Source organism: Acomys russatus, chromosome 19 (assembly GCF_903995435.1).
Source record: "Acomys russatus chromosome 19, mAcoRus1.1, whole genome shotgun sequence".
Taxonomy (NCBI): domain Eukaryota; kingdom Metazoa; phylum Chordata; class Mammalia; order Rodentia; family Muridae; genus Acomys; species Acomys russatus.
In genome coordinates, this window is record NC_067155.1 from 5,460,820 (window position 1) to 5,486,003 (window position 25,184).

Sequence of the window (25,184 nt, forward strand, 5' to 3'; positions counted from 1 at the left end):
TAGATATTTTTTAGATTATGCACAGTGAAATATAAATTATTGATTCAGAAGGGGCATATAAAATGGCTCATGACTACATGGTGAGCATTGTATCACCAAGTCTATATGATGCAGAGGTAGCCACTTGTCTGGGACATCTGAGAACCTCAGAGCATACACACTGTGAAATATGTCACACCAGTGACAAATAAAGAATTTCTACCCAAAGCCTATGTTTCTAGTTTTGGAGAACCAATAATCAGGTGAAATCCAGAAATTTCTTGAGTCCTGTTGTACCAAAAACCATCCACCTCCTCACAAAATAGCAGCTCATGTACACTTTAAATGTTGATTTTTAAAAGTTCAGCAATAACCAAATAAACACATTAACTTTATATATCATTTCAAATATTAAATGTGACTTATCCATCAACCAACTCCTACATTATTACTAATAAAATTTGTTAAATATTTGAGTTCTAACACATGATCTCCATCCTAGAGCCTCAGTTCTCACAGATCAATGAAATGTGATAACCCATTTCTTTTACTTCATCTTTGCTTTTCAGTATTGTTTAATAATCATTTCTATTCAAGTAATATCTGTAAAGGAATTCTTGTGCTGAGTATCTTAGGAGCAAATAATAACTGGGAAACAACTGTGGTTTTAATGTATAAATTCTTCCTACACAATTTGCAGAGTAATCTATTCTTCATTGCAGTGTAGGATCTGTATTGCCAGTATAAGCATATACTGATATTTTCCTCCCACTAGCTTCACAAGATATTACATCCCTAATTCCTGTGGGCCTTTGCACTTCTCAAATAATGCCCGACCTAATTTTTTGTGTAAAGATGTGTGTCTGTGTCACACATGCACACACACACACACACACACACACACCAACAAACACTCCTACACACATAGATTCAAGACATACACTGTTAAACTAGAGTCTATGAAAATTCAGAATTTCCTAAGTCTGCATGTTAAGCTTAGCATAATGACCTTCTGTTGCATTCCAAATTCCTGCTGATAATATTATTATTTTTTTCCACGTTGAGGTCAAATGCATTATTTACTACCATTGCTTTTCCTCTGAATTCAAATAGGTCTAACAAAAGTATGGACCCAATAATTGTATTTGTTTAGTTTCATCTTTGATCTGTGGTTTCAATCATTTATGAATTATATACAAGTGAATTTTAAATATCTATCTGTTTTTCATTTAGCTAAAAACAATACTGTATATATTTAAAATACAAGAGATAATATATATCTAATTTTATTTAAGTAATTCATTCAGATTACATCTCAATTGTTATTCCCTTACTTGTATCTTCCCATTCCTTCCTTCCTCACTCTTTCACCATGTTCTCTTCCACAAGGCCAGCCTAGTCTACAAAGCGAATCCAGGACAGCCAAGGCTACACAGAGAAACCCTGTCTCGAAAAACAAAAATAAATAAATAAATAAATACAGGAAAATACATTCAAACAGATGAAGACCTGGATAAACTTTTAAAGAAATGTAGGAAAATACAATCAAAGGGGAGAAGGAAATAAGAAAAACATATCAAGACCTAGAAATGAAACTAGAAGTAATAAAGACAGCACAATCAAAGACAATCTGGGGATGGAATACCTAGGGAAGAGAACAGAAACAACAGACACATGCATCATCAACATAACACATGACATGGAAGAAAAAAATCTCAGGGGTGGAACATACAGTTGAAGAAATTGAAACATCAGTGAAAGAAAATGTTAAATCTAAAAAGTTCAGGGAAAAAAATCCAAGAAATCTGGGACACTATGAAAATGACCAAGCTTAAGTATGAAAGTATTAGAAGAAGAAGAAGAAGACTCCCAGCTCCAAAATCCAGAAATTTTTTTTCAACAAAATCATAGAAGAAAACTTCACCAACACAAAGAAATAAATGCCTAGAAACATACAAAATGCTTAAAGAAGACCACGTAGACTGGAACAGATAATAATATCCTCTCATGGCATAATAATAAAAATGCTAAATCTAAGGAACAAATAAATAATATTAAAAGCTGCAAGGAAACAAGTAACTTAGAATGGCATACCTATCAAAATTACACTCAGCTTCTCAAAAGAGACTCTAAAAGTTAGAAAGGTCTAAACATATCTTGCAGCCCACGGATGCCAACCTAGACTGCTATACCCAGCCAAACTGTCAATTACCAGAGATGGAGAAAACAGGATATTCCACAAAAAAAATACAAAGTTTAAACAGTACATAGCCACAAATCCAGGCCTATAGAAGATACTAAAAGGAAAACTCCAACCCAAGGAGGCTAAAGACAACCAGGAAAACACAAAAAAATAAATGACACCACATCCACAAAACCAAAAGAAAGGAAGTACCCACACACACTCTACCAAAATAACAGAAATTAATAACTTTTGGTTATTAATGTCATTCAGCATCAATGGCCTCAACTCTCCAAACACACCTCAGCAAAACAAGTAGACATTACCTCAGAGGAAAGGGCTGGAAAAAGTTTTCCAAGCAAACAGACCTAAGAAGAAAGTGGGAGTGAACATTCTAGTATCTAATAAAAGAGATTTTCAACCAAAATTAATCAAAAGAGATAAGGAGGACATTTCATTCTCATCAACAGAAAAATGTACCAAGATGATGTCTCAATTTGAAACATCTATGTACCAAAAGTAAAGCCACCCACATCCATAAAGGAAACATTAATGAGGCTTAATCAAACACCGAACTGAACATATTAATACTGAGAGACTTAAACTTCACTCTCACCAATGCACAGGTCAAGACAGAAACTAAATGAAGAAATAAGGAAACTAACGGATGGCATGAATCACCTAAAAACAAAAGAATACACCTTCCTTCCAGCACACATTCCCACGGAACCTTCTCCGAAATCAATCATATACTTACTCACAAAGCAAGCTTCAACAGATACAAGAAGATTGAAATTACCTCATGCATGTTATAAGGCCACCATGGATTACAGCTGGAACCCAGCAACAGAAACAACAGAAAGCCAAAAGACACATGGAATCTGTAAAACTCTCAAGTTGATGAACTCTGGGTCCCAGAAGGAATAAAGAAATTAAAGGCTTTCTCAAATTCAATTAAAATTGAAGGCACAACATACCCAAACCTATCAGAAACAATGAAAGCATTGCCAAGAGGAAAATTCGTAGCACTAAGCACCTGCATAAAGAAAGGAGAGATCCCATATTAGCAAATTAACAGCACACCTGAAGCCCTAGTGTAGAAAGAAAAAGATACAGCAGAGAGGAGGAGGAGACAGGAAATAATCAAACTCAGGGCTGAAGTCAATGAATTAGAAACAAATAATCAATGAAATCAAGAACTGGTTCTTTGAGAAAATCAACAGGATAGACAAATCCTTACCCAAACTAAGTAAAACACAGAGGGAAAGTATCCAAATTAACAAAATCAGAAATGAAAAGGAAGACATAAAAACAAACACTAAGAAAACAGAAAGAATGATGAACTGTTAGTTCAAAAGCCTGTATTCCATAAAACTGGAAAATCTAAAGGAAATGGATACTTTTCTTGATAAATTTCATGTACAAAAGTTGGATTAAGATCAGGTAAACAGTTTAAACAGTCCTTTAACCCCGAAGGAAATAGAGGCAGTCATCAAAATTCTCCCAACAAAAAAAGCCCAGGGCCAGATGATTTTACTGCAGAATTCTACCTGACATTCAAAGAAGAGCTAACACCAGTACTCCTCAAACGATTCCACGAAATAGAAACATAAGGAGCGTTGCCAAAATCATTCTATGAAGTCACAGTCACACTCATACCCAAACCACAGAAAGACTCAAGAAAGAGAGCATCAGACCAATTTCACTCATGAACACTGATGCAAAAAATAATCAATACAATACCCTCAAACTAAATTGAAGAACACACCAAACACATCATCCACTATGATCAAGTAGGCTTTGTCTCAGCAATGTAGGTATGGTTCAACATACAAAAATCCATCAATGTAATTTACCATATAAAGAAATTGAAAGAAGAAAATCACACGATCATCTCATTAGATGCAAAAAAAAAATGCTTTTGATAAAATCCAACACCACTTCATGATGAAAGTCTTGGAAATATTGGGAATACAATGCCAACATCAAATAGCCAACATCAAATTAAATAGAGAGACTCTCAAAGCAAACCCACTAAAATCAAAGAAAAGACAAGGCTGTCTACTCTCACCATATCTCTTCAATATAGTGCCTGAAGTTCTAGCTAGAGCAATAAGACTGCTAAAGGAGAGCAGAGGCATATAAATCAGAAAGAGAGAAGTCGAAGGATCGTTATTCACTGATGATAGGACAGTATGCATAAGTGACTCCAAAAGTACCAACAGAAAACTCCTAATGCTGAAAGACACCATCATCAAAGTGACTGTATACAAGATTAATTCAAAAGAATCAATAGCCCTCCTGTACACAAATGATAAAAGGGGCTGAGAAAGAAATAAGGAAAACTACACAATTCACAATAGCCACAAATACTGATGTGGGATCGATGGTAAATTTAAACATGAATTCAAGAGAACACTGTAAAGAATTTAAAGATCTCTCATAGGTGGAGGGCAATAGGGTGACTGCTGTGATGTTAGATATACAAAAACTTTCCTCAATATAAAGAGCATTTTAAAAATTATACAAACCTAAAGAAAATATGGTCTGGATTATTTGGTACTGTGTAAAAGAATGAGCACAGAAGACTGGAAATACATGAGCAGTCATAACTAGTAAAACAAAACACTACTGAGACACATACAAAAACACATACCAAAAATCAACCACAGAATGACCATAATTAACATAAACGTTTTAATAACTATAAAGATCAATAACCTCAGTTGTCTAATCAACAGACACAGACTAAACAAATCAAAAATCAAATTCATCTATCCGTTTTCTGTTAGAAAAACTTCTTAGTTTTAAAGATGGGCATAGCCATCGAGTAAAAGAATAGACAAAAGAACTCCAATAAAATTGGACCAGGAAGCAAGTCAGAATCAGCAGACAAGTATCTGACAAAACAGGCCTCAAGCTATAAGTAATCAGAAGAGAAAATGGGGACAGCTCATTCTAACCAAAGGAAGAGTTAACCAGGAAGACATCACTATCGGGAACCAACCATATTGAGTGAGAGGCACTCAATAATAATTATGCTACTTGAATTAAAGACACAGATTAACAACAATTCACTAATAATGAGTCACTTCAGTACCCCCACTTTCTCCAATAAACACATCCTTGGACAAAACTTATTTGACATGATATGTCAATACGTTTAACAGATAAAGTGATGGTTTGAAAGAAAATGGTGCCCGTAAGCTTATGCAGAGTCGCTAAGGATGATGATCCTTTTGAGAGAACTCAAAGAGTTAAAATAATAAATGACCAGTTCAAAAACAGTAGGTCAGGGACCTGTCCAGAGAGTTGTAAAAGAAGAAAGAAATGCCTCAGAAATCTCTCAACAGGATCACCATCCTTAGCTGTATGGAAATGCAAATAAAAAGAAATTTCGTAATTTATTTTACCTCAGTAAGAATGGCAAAGATTAACAAAAAAAAAATGATTACATAGTAAAAATGGCCATCTTACCAAAAGCAATTTACAGATTCAATGCAACCCCTTTTTAAATACCTACACAATCTTTTAAAGACATTGAAAGACCAATTCTCAACTTCATACGGAAAGACAAAAAACCCAGGACAGCAAATGTTAAGGGCGGTGCCATCCTATTCAACCCATGGAGTCCCCAGAAGTGGAGTTAAGGTGAGAGGAGGATGTTCTGCACCCAGACTGTTAAAGATTAGGGCGGAAAGGATAGTGACATTCCCCTGCATCCAAGCCCAGTAATATTGATTCATTACTATCAAAGAGAAGCCATTATAACACAATGATTGATTGACACTCTGTGCCGGGCATAGTTTCCATCCTTGGGCACCTTTGCACTAACATGCACCATGCCTACAGTGGACCACACAGTAGAGTCGCTGACTTAACTCATCCCTGTGCCTTTAGGAACAGAGCCCTTCTCCCCAGACAGCTTTACTGGAGAGGGAAACCTGGATATATATATTTCTACAGTATTGTATTTCTGAATGACACTGTGTTCTCAGATATGAATAATTAGTGGGTGGACACTGTGTTCTAGGACTAAGGGGTATCATGACAAAATGTCAATTCAGCGATTCGTGGTGGATAAAAGAATATTACAGAAAGTCAGTTCAGATTGAAACAGGAACCCTGATTTCTGCAATGACATGAAGTTGAACATTTGAAAATCAACTCAGCAGAACTATAGGGTTCATCAGAAAGAGACACAAACTGTTTAGAGTAGAGCATAGACATAATATTGGCGTTCAGACATACATCTGAAGAAGAAGGAACATTCTACAATTCAGAGACTCAGATCATCAAAACCAGGACTGATAGTCTCCAGTTCTACAGTGCATGGTGTCTGCACTGTGACTTGGTCAGGCCTGGTGTGGGCCGGTTTTTTTTGTTTGTTTGTTTGTTTTTGTTTTTGTTTTTTTGTTGTTGTTGGGTTTTTTTGTTTTTTTTTTTTTTTTGGCCCTTTTCCCTACAATGGCATCATCCAGTGTGTCATGTTTGTATCATCATAAATGGTTTTTGAAAGATTATTTTCTTGCTTCATATTTGTGACCAAATCCACTAAGGATTTCCTATCTTGGGATTCGATCTCTGTGGTCTTGGATGAAATCATACTGCCGGTGGCTGAAGAAGAGCCTAAAAAAAATATTTTTAATCCATAAATTTTGTTATTCTGAATACAGGGCCTCAGATTCAAAGCCTGTGGGAAGAAAGTGTTGGACAATTCCACAGGGGTGAATAGCATGTCAGAAAGAACTGGCAATGGTGATTCAAGAGATAATTTCATTCACCAATAAACTTATAAACAAACATTCACACACATGAGCCTTGCATATATGTGCTGGACACCGCAGAGCTCACCTTACCATGCTCACACATGGGCAGATACTTTGTTAACATGATTTTCTCTTGGATTTTTATCTCTTGCATTCTGCAACTTCCAATTTTTGTGTGCTACTACAGCAGCAGCGAGTGCTTAATCAGAATAGATTACCGTTTAAATGGTAAAGGAGATGTGGTGATTGCTGGATTTTTCCCTGCTTTTGCTATTTACCCACTCAGCAAAACAACTGACTGGATGATGATTAAATTTAACAGAGATATTATGGTTGAGTAAGTCCTTTATCCATTTATTCCTTTTCAACATTTGGTATTCCTAGTCCATGAGGGAAAGTACAGCTTCAAAGGTCATTATTCCAACTCTATGCCCCATAAAGCTACTTCCTCTCTTCCATTCCTAGATCTTTGTGCACCGCTGTCTTCTTAGTGACTCATCAGGTACTTTCAAGGGACAAGAAAAATTTGGGGTACTATTCATTTTTCTTTCCCCCCATATTCTCTGGCACGCCTGTAGCACTTCAGAATTTGGATGTTTTCAAAGTTAGCTCTACAGGAAACAAAAAGATGATATAGTAGAAGGTTGTTAGAGTATTTGAGGGAATTCTAGTAGCCTAGCTATGTTCCTGTTAAAATGGATAATGCCACTGAAATTAGTGACTAGCGGTTTCCTTGTGTGAAGCTGGGGTGAGAAATAATGCCTGTTTCTTCTGATGATGATTTGGGAGCAGGAATGTCAGAATTAGAATTAGAGCCTACTCTCTACTTTAGAAATATGTTCATCTGTCTCAGATTATTTTATCTGACCTTCAGTATTTGTATTCTCTGATAACTTACCATGTTTACCTGTTTCCTGAGTGTGTGTGTGTGTGTGTGTGTGTGTGTGTGTGTGTGTGTGTGTGTATCCAACTGGACTTGTTCATTGTCATGAATGTGTTTCTGTACACACATTGATTGTTATGGTGCCTCTGAAATATGTTTCTAGGCATTGGCAAAGGTGCAAGATTAAGACATAGCGTCAGACAAGTCTGTTTGAGTTTCTTCTGCCCTGCTAAATAGAAACAATCTTGCATGTTAGAGTTTAAGAGAAGTCAGGTATATTTTATCGCAGGCAGACATATCCATAGCTGTAAGTAACCACACACATAAATATCTGAAAATGAGAAGTGCAACTTGTACTCAAGTCTGAAATCAAAGGGGGATATTGTAATAGGGTTAGATAGTGTCAAATGGACATACCATAAGCAGCATGGGAAGTTCAGAAATCCGTTTATTTAGACAAAAAATTATTCTGTGGAGGAGTCTCCTGGCCCCAAGGATCATTGCTTACTTCAAGTAAGATTACAAAGCTGTATGATGTACAACATGCTTGTACTTTGCATGCTACAAACGGTCTGCTTTACAGCAGATGGTGTCTCTGCTCCTCTTCTCCTCCTCTGCTTTCCAATATCAGCAGCTCGGGCACCACTGTGCATCAACTTGAGTCCCTCTTCAGGCTGTGTAGCAGCAACCCCATTTCTGCAAAGATCACACTCGTAATTACATGAGCTCACTGTGGCTTGCTTGTCTACTATGTACTAGAAGAGAGGGCTGTGTGTGATTCAGTATCTTACAAAGTTAGAAATAAAACTGAAATAAACATCAAATTATAAAAGCTATAAATAAGTTACATATTTGATGATGGTTGCACATTTTCAAATATACTTTCTATAGAGTGTGGGGCCAAGCATATACTCTTCAAGGTTCACAAATGCTTTCATATTCTTCAGAAAATTTATCACACACATATAAGGGACTTTATTTGTAATTCAAAAGAGGAATTGATTTGTCTTACATCAGTTAAATGACCTCATGTTCTAATTGTAGCCGCATAAATATACCTATCTTAACTACCATAACAAGAAAAAAATCATAAGTTGTGCAGGTAGCATTATTTTATACCTCACTAAATTTGTGTGGTCTAATTTTCTATTTGGATTTTACTTTCTTGTCAAAATTAGGAAGATGATAAAGGAATATTTTATAGGCTCAGAATATACAAAGTATGCTACCCTCTGGTTAAAGCAGATTAATTTACAGGAGCAAATGTATGCACACTATAGGATCTTTATGCGTGGTGGTTAACATCCCTGCAAAACAATAGTGATAGTTGCTCTCACTGTGTATGGGAGTGCTTTTCCTTTGCACTAACTTAAAATATGGTTGACTAGTATGCTCAAGTGGCATTTTATCAGTCATGTGTGTATTTGTATATTACTAACATGTAATGATTTATGTTATAGAAGAATATGGAAAGTCAGATTTTAAAGGTTTTTTTTTTCATTTTTTGGTGACTATTTCCCATTTTTCAAATTAAAGGACATAAATATCTGCTTATTGGTTATTTGAAAACATTTTACAAGGTACTGTTTAATTTGTTTAATTTAAATATTGGTGGTATTTCATACTGAAGGTATAAAATAGCACAAACTTTTATTTGTACAAGGTATATTTATCAGTTATCAAAACTACTTTTTTTCAGGAATGGCACATCTTTCCTGCTCTGTTCTAAAACAATTTTCACTAATTCCTTTAAGTTTTGTACTGCCATAGCCAGCAGTAATATTTATACATGTTCATTCATCACCATGACTTCAATATCTACTTATGGGGCAGAAGACGGAAATTCATTCTATGGGTACAACTAAATTATGGAAGATAACATATCCTCTTCAATTTTAATCATATTATTAATACATCTTTTAATAAATCCTGTGATACGAAAACCAAGTGTCTAGTTGGACATCATTATGGTGTGTGCCTTTAATCTGAGCATTTCTCAGGCACAGACAGGTAGACCTATGTTTTCAAGGCAAGCATGGCCGACACAGAAATTCTGCAACACCCAAATAAATATATTAGTACTCTTTTAGAAATATCTTGTTAGATTCTCTTAAGTGCCAGAAATACTTTAGAAGTAGAACTGGCAGAACAGCACAGTTTTTAAATGACAATGGTGAAAATGCACATATAATACTGTCTGGGGAGGATATGGACGCCTTTTGAGTTGCCAACAGTGTGTTTGCATCTTGGTTCCCAGGAGAACAAAATGCAAAGCTGTAAGCCTGTGTGCTCACAGCAAGACTGACACCCATTGTCATATTGAGGTTTGCATCGCTGTGTACATAGTGTGTAGAAAACATAAAGGCATCCCTATTTACATCATCTTGTCTCTATAGATATGGGAAAACCTTTTAAACTGGAATGTTTTGTGTTAAGATTGTCTTTCAAGTTTTCTGAGCATCATAGCCCCCATTTGGTTGTCAGAAAACAGAAGGGTTCTGGGACACAGCGCTCATATCTTGAGGACATTTTGAAATGATCGTTTTATCTGGGTTGCTCATCAAAGACTTTTGAATGCGTACTCTCTGTAAACATGTCATCAATCTAGAGGTTTCCAAGTGCACAAGGTGACAGAACTGACTGATCACGTCACTTAACTTCGGAGTTTCTCTACTTTTTTTTATTACTATATTATTTGTCTATTGCCGAATGTGGGGCATTCAAATCACCCACCAATTCTGTGCCGTGATTGATCTGTGATTGTAAATCTAATAGCTTCACTAGTGAGACTGAATGCTCCTTTGTTTAACGTGTGCATGGTTAAGATTGTAATACCTCATTCTTGGTGTCGATCTTGTTACGTCTTTTTATTCTTTTTCTTACTTAATCATTGCTTTTTATTTTATTTTATTAATTTATTCATCTTACATCTCAATGGTTATCCCATCCCTTGTATCCTCCCATTTCTCCCTCCCTCCCATTTTCCCCTTATTCCCCTCCCCTATGACTGTTCCTGAGGGGGATTTCCTCCCCCTGTATATGCTCATAGGATATCAAGTCTCTCTTGGTAACCTGCTGTCCTTCCTCTGAGTGCCACCAGGCCTCCCCATCCAGGGGACATGGTCACATATGGGGCACCAGAGTTCCTGTGAAAGTCAGGCCCCACTCTCCACTCAGCTGTGGAGAACATCCTGTCCATTGCCTAGATCTGGGTAGGGGTTTGAAGTTTACTGCACGTATTGTCCTTGGCTGGTGCCATAGTTTGAGTGGGACCCCTGGGCCCAAATCTACCTATCATAATGTTCTACTTGTAGGTTTCTAGGACCCTCTGGATCCTTCTACTTTGCCAGCATAGCTATGCCTCCTTAGATTTTTTTTTTTTTTTTTTTTTTTTTTTTTTTTTTTTTTTTTTTTTTAGTTTCAATACATCCCAACCTCAGCTTTCCCTCCTCCCACTCCTCCTAGCCCCGCATCCATTCTCCCTTTGACCACGGCTTCCCCACCCCCTCCTACCTTCTCCACCTGATCCACACTTTCATTTCCCTTCAGAAAAGAGCAGGCCTCTCAGGGATATCAGCCAAACAAGATATCAGGGATGTCAGCTACAACAGGACGACATGCAAACGCTAATGTTAAGGGTGGATGAGGCAACCCAGTAGGAGGAAAGGGGTCTCAAGGACAGATGAAAGACTCAGAGATACCCACACTCCACTGTTAGGAGCCCCACAAAACACCAAGCTACCAACAATAACATATCGGGCAGAGGATCTAGCTAAGACCAATGCAGACTCCACAGTTGCAGATTCAGTTTCCATGAGCCCCTATGATGCCTGCTTATTTGATTCTGTGGGCCGTGTTCTGGTGTTCTCAACCCCTCTGCCTCCTATGACTCTTCTCCTCCTCTACCACAGGGTTCTAAGAGCTCCAAGCAAACAGACCAATGAAGATCTCTAATTTGGGCTCTCACTCTACCCTAACGTATGGCTGTGGGTCTCTGCATCTACTCCCATCAGCTGCCAACAGAGGCATCTCTGATAACAATTAGGCTAGACATTGAGCTATGAGTATAGCAGAATATCATTAAGAATCAGAAAAAAAACTGATTGTTTTTTTTCTATCCTAGGTCTCTGGGAGATCCAGCCTCTGGTTTCTGGTCATCCAGGCAGTGTTGGGCATAGATTCCCTCTCCTGGTGGAGGCCTCAAATTAAGCCAATCATTGGTTGGCCACTCCCACAAGTTCTGCTTCTCATTGCTTCAGTGCATCTTGCAGGCAGGACAAATTGCAAGTGGAAGGTTTTGTGGCATTGGTGTCACATTGCTACCCCATATGTGTTTGTCTGGATACAGAAGATGGCCAGCTCAGGCTCCATATCCTCTTTTATCAGGAGTCCCCATCAAGATCAACCTTGTAGAATCCTAGAAGCTTCTATCGCAGTATGCTCCCCAAAATCCCCCCAAATCCAGTCATCCATCCCTGTACTCTCTCCCTGCATCCTGTCTCCCGTCCCTATGTGATGACTCAGTTCCCACCACCACCCTCCAACATTCCGCCCACAAGATCTATTCTATTTTCATTTCCAAGGTAAAGCCATGCATACGTCTTTGACCTGCTCCTTGTCATTTAGTCTTTCAGAGTATGTGGATTGTAGCATCGTTACCACTTACTAGCAATTAATATCCATTTATGTGCAGATACATACCATGTTTGTCTTTCTAGGTCCGAGTTGCCTCATTCAGAATGATATTTTTCTAGTTCTATTCGTCTGGCTGAAAATTTAAAAATTATGTCATTTTTTAAAACAACTCAGTAATACTCCATTGTGTAAATACACCACATTTTCTTTATCCATCCTTCAGTTCAATGACATCTATATCCTTTCTAGTTTCCAGTTCTGAATAATGCCAGCATGAGCATAGCTGAGCAAGTTCATTTGTGGTAGGCGGGAGCATTTTTTTTTTCTGGATATATGCCCAAAAGTGGTATAGCGGGGTCTTGAGGTAGGTATATTCTCAGTTTTCTAAGGAACTGCCATACTGATTTCCATAGTAGCTGTACAAGTCTTCAGTCCCACCAGCAATGGAGGAGCGTTCCCCTTCCTCCACATCCTCAACAGCATGAGCTGCCACCTGAGTGTTTGATCTTAGCCATTCTGAGGGGTGTAAGATGGAATCTCGGAGTGATTGTTCTTTGCATTTCCCTGATGGCTAATGCTGTTGAACATTTCTCTAAGTGTTTCTCAGGCATTTGGGTTTCCTCTTTTGATAATTATTTGTTTAGCTCTGTAGCCTGTCTTTTCATTGGATTATTTGGTTTGCTGTCTAGTTTCTTGGGTTCCTTATATGTTTTGGATATTAGCCGTGTGTCATGAAGAGGTGGGAGAAAAATCTGTCCCAGTTCTCTAGGCTGCTGCTTTGTCCCATTGACAGTGTCCTTCCTCTTACAGAAGCGTTTCAGCTTCATGAGGTCCCATCTATTAGCTGTTAATCTTACTGATGGTGCTACCTATCACTGTTCTGTTCAAAGAATCATCTCCTGTGCCAATGCAGTCAAAAATACTCCCCACTTTCTCTTCTGTTCGTTTCAGTGTATCTGGTTTTATGTTGAGGTCTTTGACCCACGTGGACTTGAGTTTTGTGCAGGGTGATGATTGTGGATCTATTTGCAGTCTTCTGCGTGCAGACATCTAGTTAAACCAGTACCGTTTGTTGAAGGTGTTTTCTTTTTCCATTGTGTATTTCTAGCTTCCTTATCAAATATCAGGTGCCCATAGATTTGTGAATTTATTTCTGGGTCTTTGATTAAATTCCATTAATCGACATATCTATTTTATGCCAATACCATGAAGTTCTTATTGCAATAGCAATATGGTATTGGCATAAAATCTGAAATCAGGGTTGATGATTCCTCCAGAAGTTCTTTCATTGTAGAGGATTGTTTTTAGTTATCCTGAGATTTTTATTTTTCCATATGAAATTTAATATTGTTCTTTCAAGGTCTGAAAGGATTTGGAATTGTGGTGGAATTTTTTATGGGGATTGTAGGCTATTCTTGGTAGGATGACCAATTTTACTATATTGATCCTACATGGATCCTACATGAGGATGGAATATAGTTCCACCTTCCGATATGTTCTGCAGTTTCTTTCTTCAGAGATTTGAAGTTCTTGTCATACAGGTTTTTCACTTGTTTGGTTAGAGCTACCCTAAGATATTTTATATAGTTTATGGATATTGTGAAGGTTGTTTTTTTCTGATTTCTGTCTCAGCCCATTTGTCCTTTGTATATAAGATAGCTATCGGGTTTTTTTTGTTTTTTTGTTTTTTTGTTTTTTTTTTTTTTTTTTTTTTTTGTAGTCAATACTGTATCCGGCCACCTTTCTGAAAGTGTTTATTAGCTGTCAGAGTTGCCTGGTATGACGTTGGAGGTCACTTATGTATATTATCATATCTGTGAATAGTGACACTTTGAATTCCTCCTTTTCAAAATGTATCCACTTGATCTCCTTCAGTTGTCTTATTGATGTAGATAAAACTTCAAGTATTAAATTAGATAAATAAGGAAAGAGTGGATAGACTTGTCTTGTTCTTTAGAGGAATTATTTTATGTTTCTCTCCATTTAATTTGATGTTGTCTCTAGGCTTGATGTAAGTTTCCTTTATTATGCTGAGGTGTGTTCCTTCTATCCTTACTCTCTCAAGCCAGCTTAGCTTTTCCTTACATTTGCTTGGAAGACTTTGTCCATCCTTTAACCCTAATATAGGGTCTATCACTGGTTGTGATTCTGTTTCTTAGAGACAACAAAAACCTGGATATTGTTTCCTGATTCAATCTGTTTATCTTGTCTCACCTTTACTATTATGAGACCATAAATATTAAAAGTTATTACTGTGTGAGGTGTGGTGGTGCACTCGTTTAATCCCAGAGCTAGGAAGGCAAAAGCCAACTTGGGCTACAAAGCTAGTTCCAGGACAGCCAATAATACACAAAGAAACCCTGTCTCAGAAACAAACAAAAAGTTATTATTGAATAGTGTGTCTTAGTTCCTGTCATTATCATTGGGGTTTTTTAAGTTGTTCTATTAGAGACTTATTACACAATCTTCTTTTTTTTTTCAGAATAGGGTTTCTCTGTGTAGCCTTGGCTGTCTTTGACACACTTTGTATACCAGGCTGGCCTCAAACTCACAGAGATCCACCTGCCTCTGCCTCCCCAAGTGTTGCCATTAGAGAGGTGTGCCACCACGCCCATTTTGTTGTTGCTGCTGTGCCCGGTGCCATGTTGGACATGTTTGTCCTCTCCTTTAGATACTATCCTCCATGTGTCATTTGAAGAACTGGTTTGGTGATCATAATTTTCTTCAACTCTTTTTAATGTAAAAAGTTTGCCTTTCTCTTTCATTTTTGACTGGTTGTTTTGTTATATATGGTGGTCTAGGGAAGTATTGGTGCTGTTTTACATCTTGTCGAATACTATACCAATCCCTCCTGGATTTATGAATCTGCTGCTATTCTGATGGGCTTCCCTTTGAACATGACTTGATCTTTCTCATTTGCAGCTTTTCATGCCCTTTCCTAGTTCTATATATTTAATGTCACTATTATTTTATAACATGGAAAGCTTTTCTGTGGTCCTGAATATTTGGAGTTCTGCAAAGTCAAAGGAAATTAGCATACATCTACGGAACATTCCAACCAAAAACTAAAGAATACACATTCTCCTCAGCAGCTCATGGGACTCTCTCCAGAATAATTAGGATTAAATCAAGTCTCTAAAGTACATGGAAACTGACATCCCATCCTGCACTGTATCAGACCACCATGGACTAAATCAGGATATAAACAACAGAAAAGGAAGAAAGAGCACAAATTCATGGAAGCTAAGTGACACAAAACTAACCCAAAATTGATTGAAGAAACCAAGAAGGAAATTGAAATTTCTAGACTGTAATAAAACTGAAATCACAACATACTAAAATCCATGAGAGACAATAAAATCTTTCTTATGAGGAAAGTTTATGTCACTTGGATCCACCCCAAAAAGCTTGAGAAGTCACAAATTATAAATGTTACGAGATACCTGAAAACTTTAAAATTATACAGTCAACACTCATAAAGCAACTTGGAAAGGGTTCATCAAAATCAGGACAGAAATTAATAAGCCAGAAATGAAAAGTGAATACAAGTAATGAAAGAAAGCAATAATAAGATTGACAAAACTTTAGCCAAATTAACAAAAGAAAAAGATAGAGAATCCAAGTTAATAAAATTAGAGTTGGAGGGGGATATAGAGATACCTCAGAGGATTAGAGCATTGGTTGTTCTTCCAGAGGTCCTGAGTTCAATTCCCAGCACCCACTTAACCATCCATATGAGATCTTGTGCCCTCTTTGGGTGTTCAGGCATACATGCAGGCAGAACACTATAGACATAATAAGTAAATATTTTTAAAAATTAGATATGGAAAGAAAGGCATTATCTCAGACCTTGAGGAAATTCACGGAATCATAAAGAGGTATTGAAAAACACATGTATTTCTCTAAACTGGAAACTTTTAAAGAAATTAATGATTTCAAGATATGCATATGACCTATCAATGTTAAATATAAATGAAGTTAATAATTCAAATAGATCTATAACATTCAATAAAATTGAAATATTAATTTAAAATCTTCCTAAATAAAAAGAGCTCAAGTCAGATAGGGTCAGTGCAGAATTCTACCAGGCCCTTAAAAAGAACTAACATTAATATATCTCAAATTATTACATAAATCAGAAAAAGAAAGAACAGTTACCTTGGGAAGGTAGTATTGCTCTGATTTCAAAAACATACAAAGACCCTGTCAAAAGACAAAGAAAAATTATAAGACAACCTCTTATTAAGAGAGACACAAGTAAATGCTTGAAAACTGAATTTAATAACACACAAATATGACTATTACCCCATGATCATGAAGGCCTCAACCAAGAGATGTGGGGTTGGTTCAATAGTTGGTGGTTAAATAAATGAATGTAACCCACCATATAAAAAGAATAAAGAGGAGGAAAAAGTGATCACCTCTTAAACAGAGTAAAGGCCTCTGACAAAATCCAACATCATTTCATGATAAAAGGTCCAAGAGAAAACAAATATTTAGAGAATGTAGGCCAGAATTACAAAGGCAACATATAAGAAACTGACAGACAATATCACAGGAAACAATGAAAAAAATCAATATATTTGACTAAACTTCTGAACATCCTTACTCCTTCTCTTCAACATAGAACTGGAATTCTTATCAAGAGAAATAATACAAGTGAAAGAGATAAGGAGGCAAAAGATAGTAAAAGAAGAACAAAAGCATCTTTATTTGCAGATGTTGTAATGATGTACATAAAAGACTTTACAGAATATATCATAAATGGCATACAGCTAATACAGATGTGCAGCAACACAACATTGTACAAAACTTATCACACAACATTGGTAGCCTTCCTATGTGCAAATGCTAAGCATACTAAGAAAAAATCAAGGGCAAATTCCTCTCAAAATAAAATATTTGTGAATGAATCTAACCAAGGTAGTGAAATAAAGATATAATAAAAACTTCAAGGAATAGAGAAATGTTAAATAAGATTCCAGATGTTGGAAGGCTCTACCAAACCCTTGGATCAGTAGCATTAATTATTGTAAAAATGTCCGTCCTACCAAAAGGAATCTCCAGATTCAAGGCAACCCTCATCAAAATTTGAATACCAGTCTTCACAGAAATTGAAGAAGTATGTTTAATTTCCTATGAAAACACAAAAGATCCAAAATAATTTTTAAATCAATCATGAACAATAGCTCCACTCATATAAAGGCTTGATAGAGCAACCCAGTATGAAAAAAAAAATCCTAGAGACTTCCAAGATGGCATCAAGCAGTTATTACTGTAATCTGAGTGGCAGAAGATCAGAGACTGTGGATCAGGTGAGTAACCTGGAGGCTGACTCCAAAACACAGACCTCTGTGTTTCCCAGATGGTAGGAGACATGCTAGGGGCTGAGGATGCACAGTACCAGCCCACACCCACACCCTAATGATTCCTGAGTCCAGGAATTTCACAGGGTCCTGATCTCATGGCGCTAAGTACATTTGGCCTCCGCAAACACAGGTCCCCAGTCCAGGATTGTATGATCCAGCATCCAGAACCCTCTGGATCCTACAATGCTTCCTCCTGCACTTCCATGGGATTACCCAAGATCTACTTAATATTTGGCCACGGGTCTCTGCATATTTCCATCAGTTATTAGATGAAAACAGTTGGATCAAGTTTGGGCAGAAAAGAGACGGAAGTAATAAAAGAGACAACTGGAATTGGAGTAGGGATCATCTTGGGAATGACCAGAAACAGTGCAACGGGAACTCCCAGGAATCTACAAGGGTGACCCTACCTAAGACTCATAGCAACAGGGGATATGGAGCTTCAACTTGCCATCTCCCATAACTAGGAAAGAATTCCAGAGAAGGGATTGGGATACCAACCCAGCCACAAAGACTTTGACCTCAACTATATCCTGACTACAAGATGTGCTGTGATAATGTGGCACAGAAACTGAGGGAATGGTCAAGAAAGAATTGCTCCAGCTTGAGACCCATGCATGAGAGAGAACTCACCCCTGATACTGCCTGGAGGGCTCAGACCCAGAGGCTGGACAGCACAGAGACGTAGGGTAGAACCAAACATAACTTTTTTTTTAAGTCAATGAAAGGTTTCCTCACGAGAAGCTACTATTTCTCATAGACACTGATTGACACAAGGACCCACAAGGATACACGTACAGAGAATAAGAAACAACAGAACTACCACACTCACACCATTCCATTGTGGAAGAAAGGCCAGAAACCATGTAAGAGCTAGAAGTCATGGATTGGCCCGGCCTGCCGGGGTTCGACTAATGCTCAGGAGGAGAATTCTTCTGGATAGGAACATAACACAAGACACGAAGCAAGTCTTTGACCAAGCCCCATCTATTGAAAATTTTCACAGAGTTTTTATAAGGCAGAGGACAGGAAAGCATATTGCTATGGCAACCCAGATGCAGGCTATCTCAAGACATGAGGAATTCCAAGCTGGTCACCATGTTCTGCCACACTGAATATTTTGCTATCTTTATGTAATCTAACTGTTAAACTACAACAGGGTGGCTCCATCTAAATCTCATCTTTAGTCTAACTGCCGAACCACAACAGGGTCAGCTGGTTTCTGGTAAATGACAGACTGCTGGAGAAATAGGAACCTAGGCTCTGACAAGATGGAAGAACATTGGCCATACAGCCCGTCCCCTACAATGGATGACTATAAGGAAACATCTGGACATACCAGGGAGGACGCACATAGGAACTCACCACAATTGTCACAGCCCAGGCCACACAAACCTCGGGATGCAGATGGGAGTTGAGCACACAGTTCCACACGTAGCTCCAGAATGATGGCAATTCTTGGGTACTGGGAGGGGATCAGACAATTTTCTCCAAGGGTAGATAACTTCATAACTTGACCACACTTCACATATTCGCCCAAGAATATTGGAGCAGAACTAATTGGTAATGAAGGGTTTGTATTTAAGGACCAAAAAAAATTGATGGGAAGACAATAGGATGTGTCTTGGAAGAGTCAGTGAGAATGAATTTGTGACCAAAGGAGTGCCCCCAAAATTCCACATTATCAGGAATCTTTTTAAAACCCTGGTACCCTGAATCTGACAGACAATGAAATAGAATCCATTGTCATAGGAAAGAACTTTCTGAACTGGATCTTGATAGTGCAGACACTAAGGGCTTGGTGTGGTGGTGCACACCCTTAATTCCAGTACTTTGGAAGTGGAGGCATATTGATGTCTGTGAGTTTGAAGCAAATTTTCTATAAATAGCAAGTTTGGGGACAGATAGGGCTAGGTAGGGAAAATTTGTGCTCTGTCTCAAATAAAAATACAGATTAGAAAGAGAGAGAGAAGAAAGGAAACAAAAAAGAGAGAGGAGGAAGGGAGAGAGGGAGAAAGATGAAAACAACAAAAATTTAAAAGTTGGGCTTCGGGAAATTAAGATTTCTATACAGCAACAGAGCATTACTCATGTGAAAAGGCAGCATACAGAATGGGAACAGTTATCTGCTATACATCTTAAAGAAGGTTAGTGATCAGAATATATTTTTTAAAACTCAAAAATTTTAACATCAGAAAATAGACTTTCCAAGATGGCAGTACACGTGGTATGTACTCACCATGGTATACGCTCCAGTCCAATTTCCTCAGTCATACAATCCACATGCCCCACATGGATAGAGCCACATTCTGGGGGCATGGTCTCTCATTGCCAGGGAGTTTATTGAGATGGCTAAACAGACAGGACAGCAAGATTCAGGTATTCACCTTTCTCCAGAATGCCAAAACTAAAACTAAAATTGTTCACCACTGGGCCCTGCAAGACACATGAGTACCAAGGACCAAACTCAGTTCCTCATACTGGAGTGCCGAGCACTTTCTTTAGTGAGATCTCTCCCAAGCTCGGTGTTCATATTTTTAGATGAAAAGGATGATAAGCATTTAATATTTTATCTTAACTGTCTCACATCTATATTTCTAGTTGTCCTATTCTATGTATTTCTTCCATAATTCCACCTTTCTTAATATTTTAAATATCCTAGCCCTGAGTTTTTTGATGGTTTCAGATTGCTACTGTCCACTGAGGAAAAGCCTAGATTACTAAATAGCCAGGGATCCTCAGGACTGCCATATACACACAGATGCCAGCATTGTTTTGTTTTCTCCTGAGCTTAAGATGTTATTCATCTCCCTTTCCACAGATCCTACCAACAGGGAGGAAAATAGCATTTCATTTCCATGAGTTACTAAAAGTTGTCAACCTAAGAATAAACTGTGACACACAAATAAAGTACAATTCACAAAATGCTGCCTTAATGAAACTAACATTTGTGAACGTTATATTTTTCTTGTGAAGTGTCATAATATTCCATCAGGTGTGTATGAATTTGATTGTTCAAGAGAACAAGTAATTTTCTCCCCTACTAATGTTAAATGAATGAGTATGTAGATCAGAACGTGACATGCTTGAAGTGCAAATGTGAAAAACTGAGTTCACATCTGTAGATTGAGAAAATTGGGTAGCATGGTGCACATGTGTAAATCTGTACATTCTTTTGGTGAAATGAGGGGCAAAGGAAGGAGAATCCCCAACATCACATAGGCTACAAAAAGACCTGTTATTAAATAAGATAAATGATGATGCCCCCCGTCAGAAATTGTATCCAGTCTAGTATCCATTCACACACACACACTCACATCACATCACAGAGAAATATGTACACATACCACACAAACATACACATAAATGAATGACATGGATATTCTTGAATTAAGGAGTGTCTTCGTAACTGTTGGCTTGATTAAGAAACGTCTGTTTCTTGTGGTTGTGCAGTCTGAAAGTTGGAAAGTAGGAGATTTGCAGACCTGTCCCTAACTTGTGGACAGAATTCATCACAGGTACAAGGAAAATTAATTAATTGAGCTCAAGTTATTGACAGGCCCACATTCAGGGTTTTTCAACATCCTAAAGAAATAAAACTAAGGGACATTTTAGACATATAGAAACTAAATACAGTAGAAACTTCTTAAAATATTTTCACATGTATGTACATACATATATATATCATCTCAAATAACATGGAGGAAAAAGCCAACTAGACAAATCCCACCACCAAATGAAATTAACCATTCTGGGTTAACTGAGCTGTTGGCCAAAAGGGCCCTTTGGAAACATCCAAACAAACCAGGCTACTTCCCAGGGTATTGGTTGCTATACATAAATGAAAGAAAGGCCCTATTACTGAAGACAGCAACTACAGTACATTTTGAACATGGAAAAGTTGAGCTGGTGCCTACCTAGATCCTTTACTCCTATGGACTAGTATTCATGGTACTGGAAGGTACTCTGTATGCATTCAGAGGAGAAAGGTAAGCACCAACCCTGCTACAAACCCTCTGATCAACAATGGCTCCCTGCCTACAAGATGCCAGTATGCAATAATGGAAGATTGTCACAAAGCATGTGGGATGAGCCAAGCAATATCTGAGTGGATTTAAGGACTGCTCCATGAGATGGAGCCCAGCACTGCTGGATTGCCAAGAACCTAAAAATAGATAGGCTATGGACCTACAGGACATCCAAATACTATTGTTCTGCTAAAGCAATGTAGCAATAAAATGACATCTTAAGACATCCTGCTATATTCATAGATCAGTGCCTCACTCAGCCATCATCAGAGAAGGTCCCTGCAGCAGTAGCACACTCAGTCCTAAATGCTATGTAGCCATAAAATCCATTCCCTCAGGGCTCAAAAAGATGCTATGGAAAAGGAAGTAGAAAATTTTCAAGAGCCAAAGAAGATGGAGGCCTTCTAAACATAGCAGCACTGATCCACAAATGAACTCACAGAGACTGTGGAAGCAGGAACAGGGCCTGCACCAGTCTAAGATAGATGGTGTGCCACTGCTGAGAGGGAAAGTGGACATGAGTCCCCATCTTTAACTCAAAAGCTCTCTCCCAGCTATCACTAGACCTCATCCGTAACCCAGGGGCAAATACAAAACTTAGTTTTCTCTGAGGGAGTCTCCCTTGCTACACAAACAATTCTTAAGGCCAGGCCCATGCTCAGTAGTAGATGGAAAACAAAAAAAGCAAACTCAATGGCATTTGGGAGGTTATTTTTTAACCTTACATATCTTTGGAGTATATATTATGGTTTTATTTGGTTTTATGGTTTTCTTTACATGAAAACACGAGTGTCTGGGCATCTCTATACATCTCTCTATGTTCCCTGTCTTTTTCCTTGGCTTTTTTTCTTCTGTTTGTTTCTTTGCTTGCTTTTTTTTTAATTTATTCTTGTTACATCTCAATGTTTATCCCATCCCTTGTATCCTCCCATTCCTCCCCCCCCCCCCCATTTTCCCATTATTCCCCTCCCCTATGACTGTTCCTGAGGGGGATTACGTCCCCCTGTATATTCTCATAGGGTATCAAGTCTCTTCTTGGCTACTTGCTGTCCTTCCTCTGAGTGCCACCAGGTCTCCCCCTCCAGGGGACATGGTCAAATGTGAGGCACCAGAGTACGTGAGAAAGTCGTATCACACTCTCCACTCAACTGTGGAGAATATTCTGACCATTGGCTATATCTGGGAAGGGGTTTAAAGTTTACCTCCTGTATTGTCCTTGGCTGGTGCCTTAGTTTGAGTGGGACCCCTGGGCCCAAATCTGCCTATCATATTGTTCTACTTGTAGATTTCTAGGACCATCTGTATCCTTTTATTTTGCTATTCTCCCATGCGTCTCTCACTTAGAGTCCCAATAGGATGCCTTCCCCTCTGTCCCAGTTTCCTGGTAAGTGAAGGCTTTCGTGGGACATGCCCCTTGGGCTAGTATGCAGATATAAGTGAGTATATACCATTTGATTCTTTCTGCTTCTGGGTTAACTCACTCATTATGATCATTTCAAGCTCAATCCATTTATCCACAAATTTCGGGAATTCCTTGTTTTTAATAGCTGAGTAGTATTCCATAGTGTATATGTACCACAGTTTCTTTATCCACTCTTCTACTGAGGGACACTTAGGCTGTTTCCATGTTCTGGCTATTATGAATAAGGCTGCTATGAACATGGTTGAGCAAATTTTCTTGTTGTGTGCTGGAGCATCTTCTGGGTATATTCCAAGGAGTGGGATAGCTGGGTCTTGAGGAAGCCCTATTCCCATTTTTCTGAGATAGCACCAGATAGATTTCCAAAGTGGGTGTATTAGTTTGCATTCCCACCAGCAATGAAGGAGTGTTCCTCTCTCCCCACATCCTCGCCAGCATGTGGTGTCACTTGAGTTTTTGATCTTAGCCATTCTGATGGGTGTAAGATGGAATCTCAGAGTTGTTTTGATTTGCATTTCCCTCATGACTAAGGAGGTTGAGCATTTCTTTAAGTGTTTCTCAGCCATTTGATACTCCTCTGTTGAGAATTCTCTGTTAAGTTCCAAGCCCCATTTCTCAATTGGGTTATTCGGTTTGGTGGTGTTTAATTTCTTGAGTTCTTTATATATTTTGGATATTAGACCTTTGTCAGATGTAGGGTTGGTGAAGATTTTTTCCCAGTCTGTAGGCTGTCGCTTTGTTCTCTTGACAGTGTCTCCTGCCTTACAGAAGCTTCTCAGCCTCATGAGGTCCCATTTATTAATGGTTGACATTAAGGCCTGGGCCGTTGGTGTTCTGTTCAGGAAGTTGTCTCCTGTGCCAATATGTTCCAGGCTCTTTCCCACTTTTCTTCTAAGTGGCTTAGTGTCTCTGGTTTTATGTTGAGGTCTTTAATCCACTTGGATTTGAGTTTTGTGCAAGGTGACAAATATGGGTCCAGTTTCATTTTTTTACACATAGACCTCCAGTTAGACCAGCACCATTTGTTGAAGATGCTATCCTTTTTCCATTGAATGAATTTGGCTTCTTTGTCAAAAATCAAGTGACCATATGTGTGTGGATTCATATCTGGGTCTTCGATTCGATTCCACTGATCAACCAGCCTGTTGCTGTGCCAGTACCATGCTGTTTTAATTACTATTGCTTTATAGTACAGTTTGAGATCAGGTATGGAGATTCCTCCGGAGCACCTCTTATTGTACAAGATTGTTTTAGCTATTCTGGGTTTTTTGTTTTTCCATATGAAGTTCAGAATTGAACTTTCAATGTCTTTAAAAAATTGTGTAGGTATTTTGATAGGGATTGCATTGAATCTGTAGATTGCTTTTGGTAGGATGGCCATTTTTACTATGTTAATTCTCCCGATCCATGAGCAAGGAAGATCATGCCATCTTCTCAGGTCATCTTCAATCTCTTTCTTCAGAGTTTTGAAATTTTTTTCATACAAGTCTTTCACTTGCTTAGTTAGGGTAACTCCTAGATATTTTATATTGCTTGTGGCTAATGTGAAGGGTGTGGTTTTCCTAATTTCTTCCTCTGCAAGCTTGTCATTTGTGTATAGGAAGGCTACAGACTTTTTTGAGTTAATTTTGTATCCAGCCAATTTGCTGAAGGTGTTTATCAGCTTTAGGAGTTCTCTGGTGGAGTTTTGAGGGTCACTTATGTACACTATCATATCATCTGCAAAGAGGGATAATTTGACTTCCTCCTTTCCCATTTGGATACCCTTGATCTCCTTTTGTTGTCTTATTGCTCTGGCTAGAACTTCGAGTACTATATTGAAGAGATATGGAGAGAGTGGGCAGCCTTGCCTTGTTCCCGATTTGAGAGGAATTTCCTTGAGTATCTCACCATTTACTTTGATTTTGGCTATTGGCTTG

General features: G+C 38.1%; 1 pseudogene; it reads left to right on the forward strand.

Moving 5' to 3' along the window:
* The first annotated feature begins 7,052 nt into the window (after positions 1-7,052).
* The window catches only part of LOC127203100 (vomeronasal type-2 receptor 116-like), a 32,861-nt pseudogene continuing 14,729 nt past the window's right edge, over positions 7,053-25,184 (forward strand).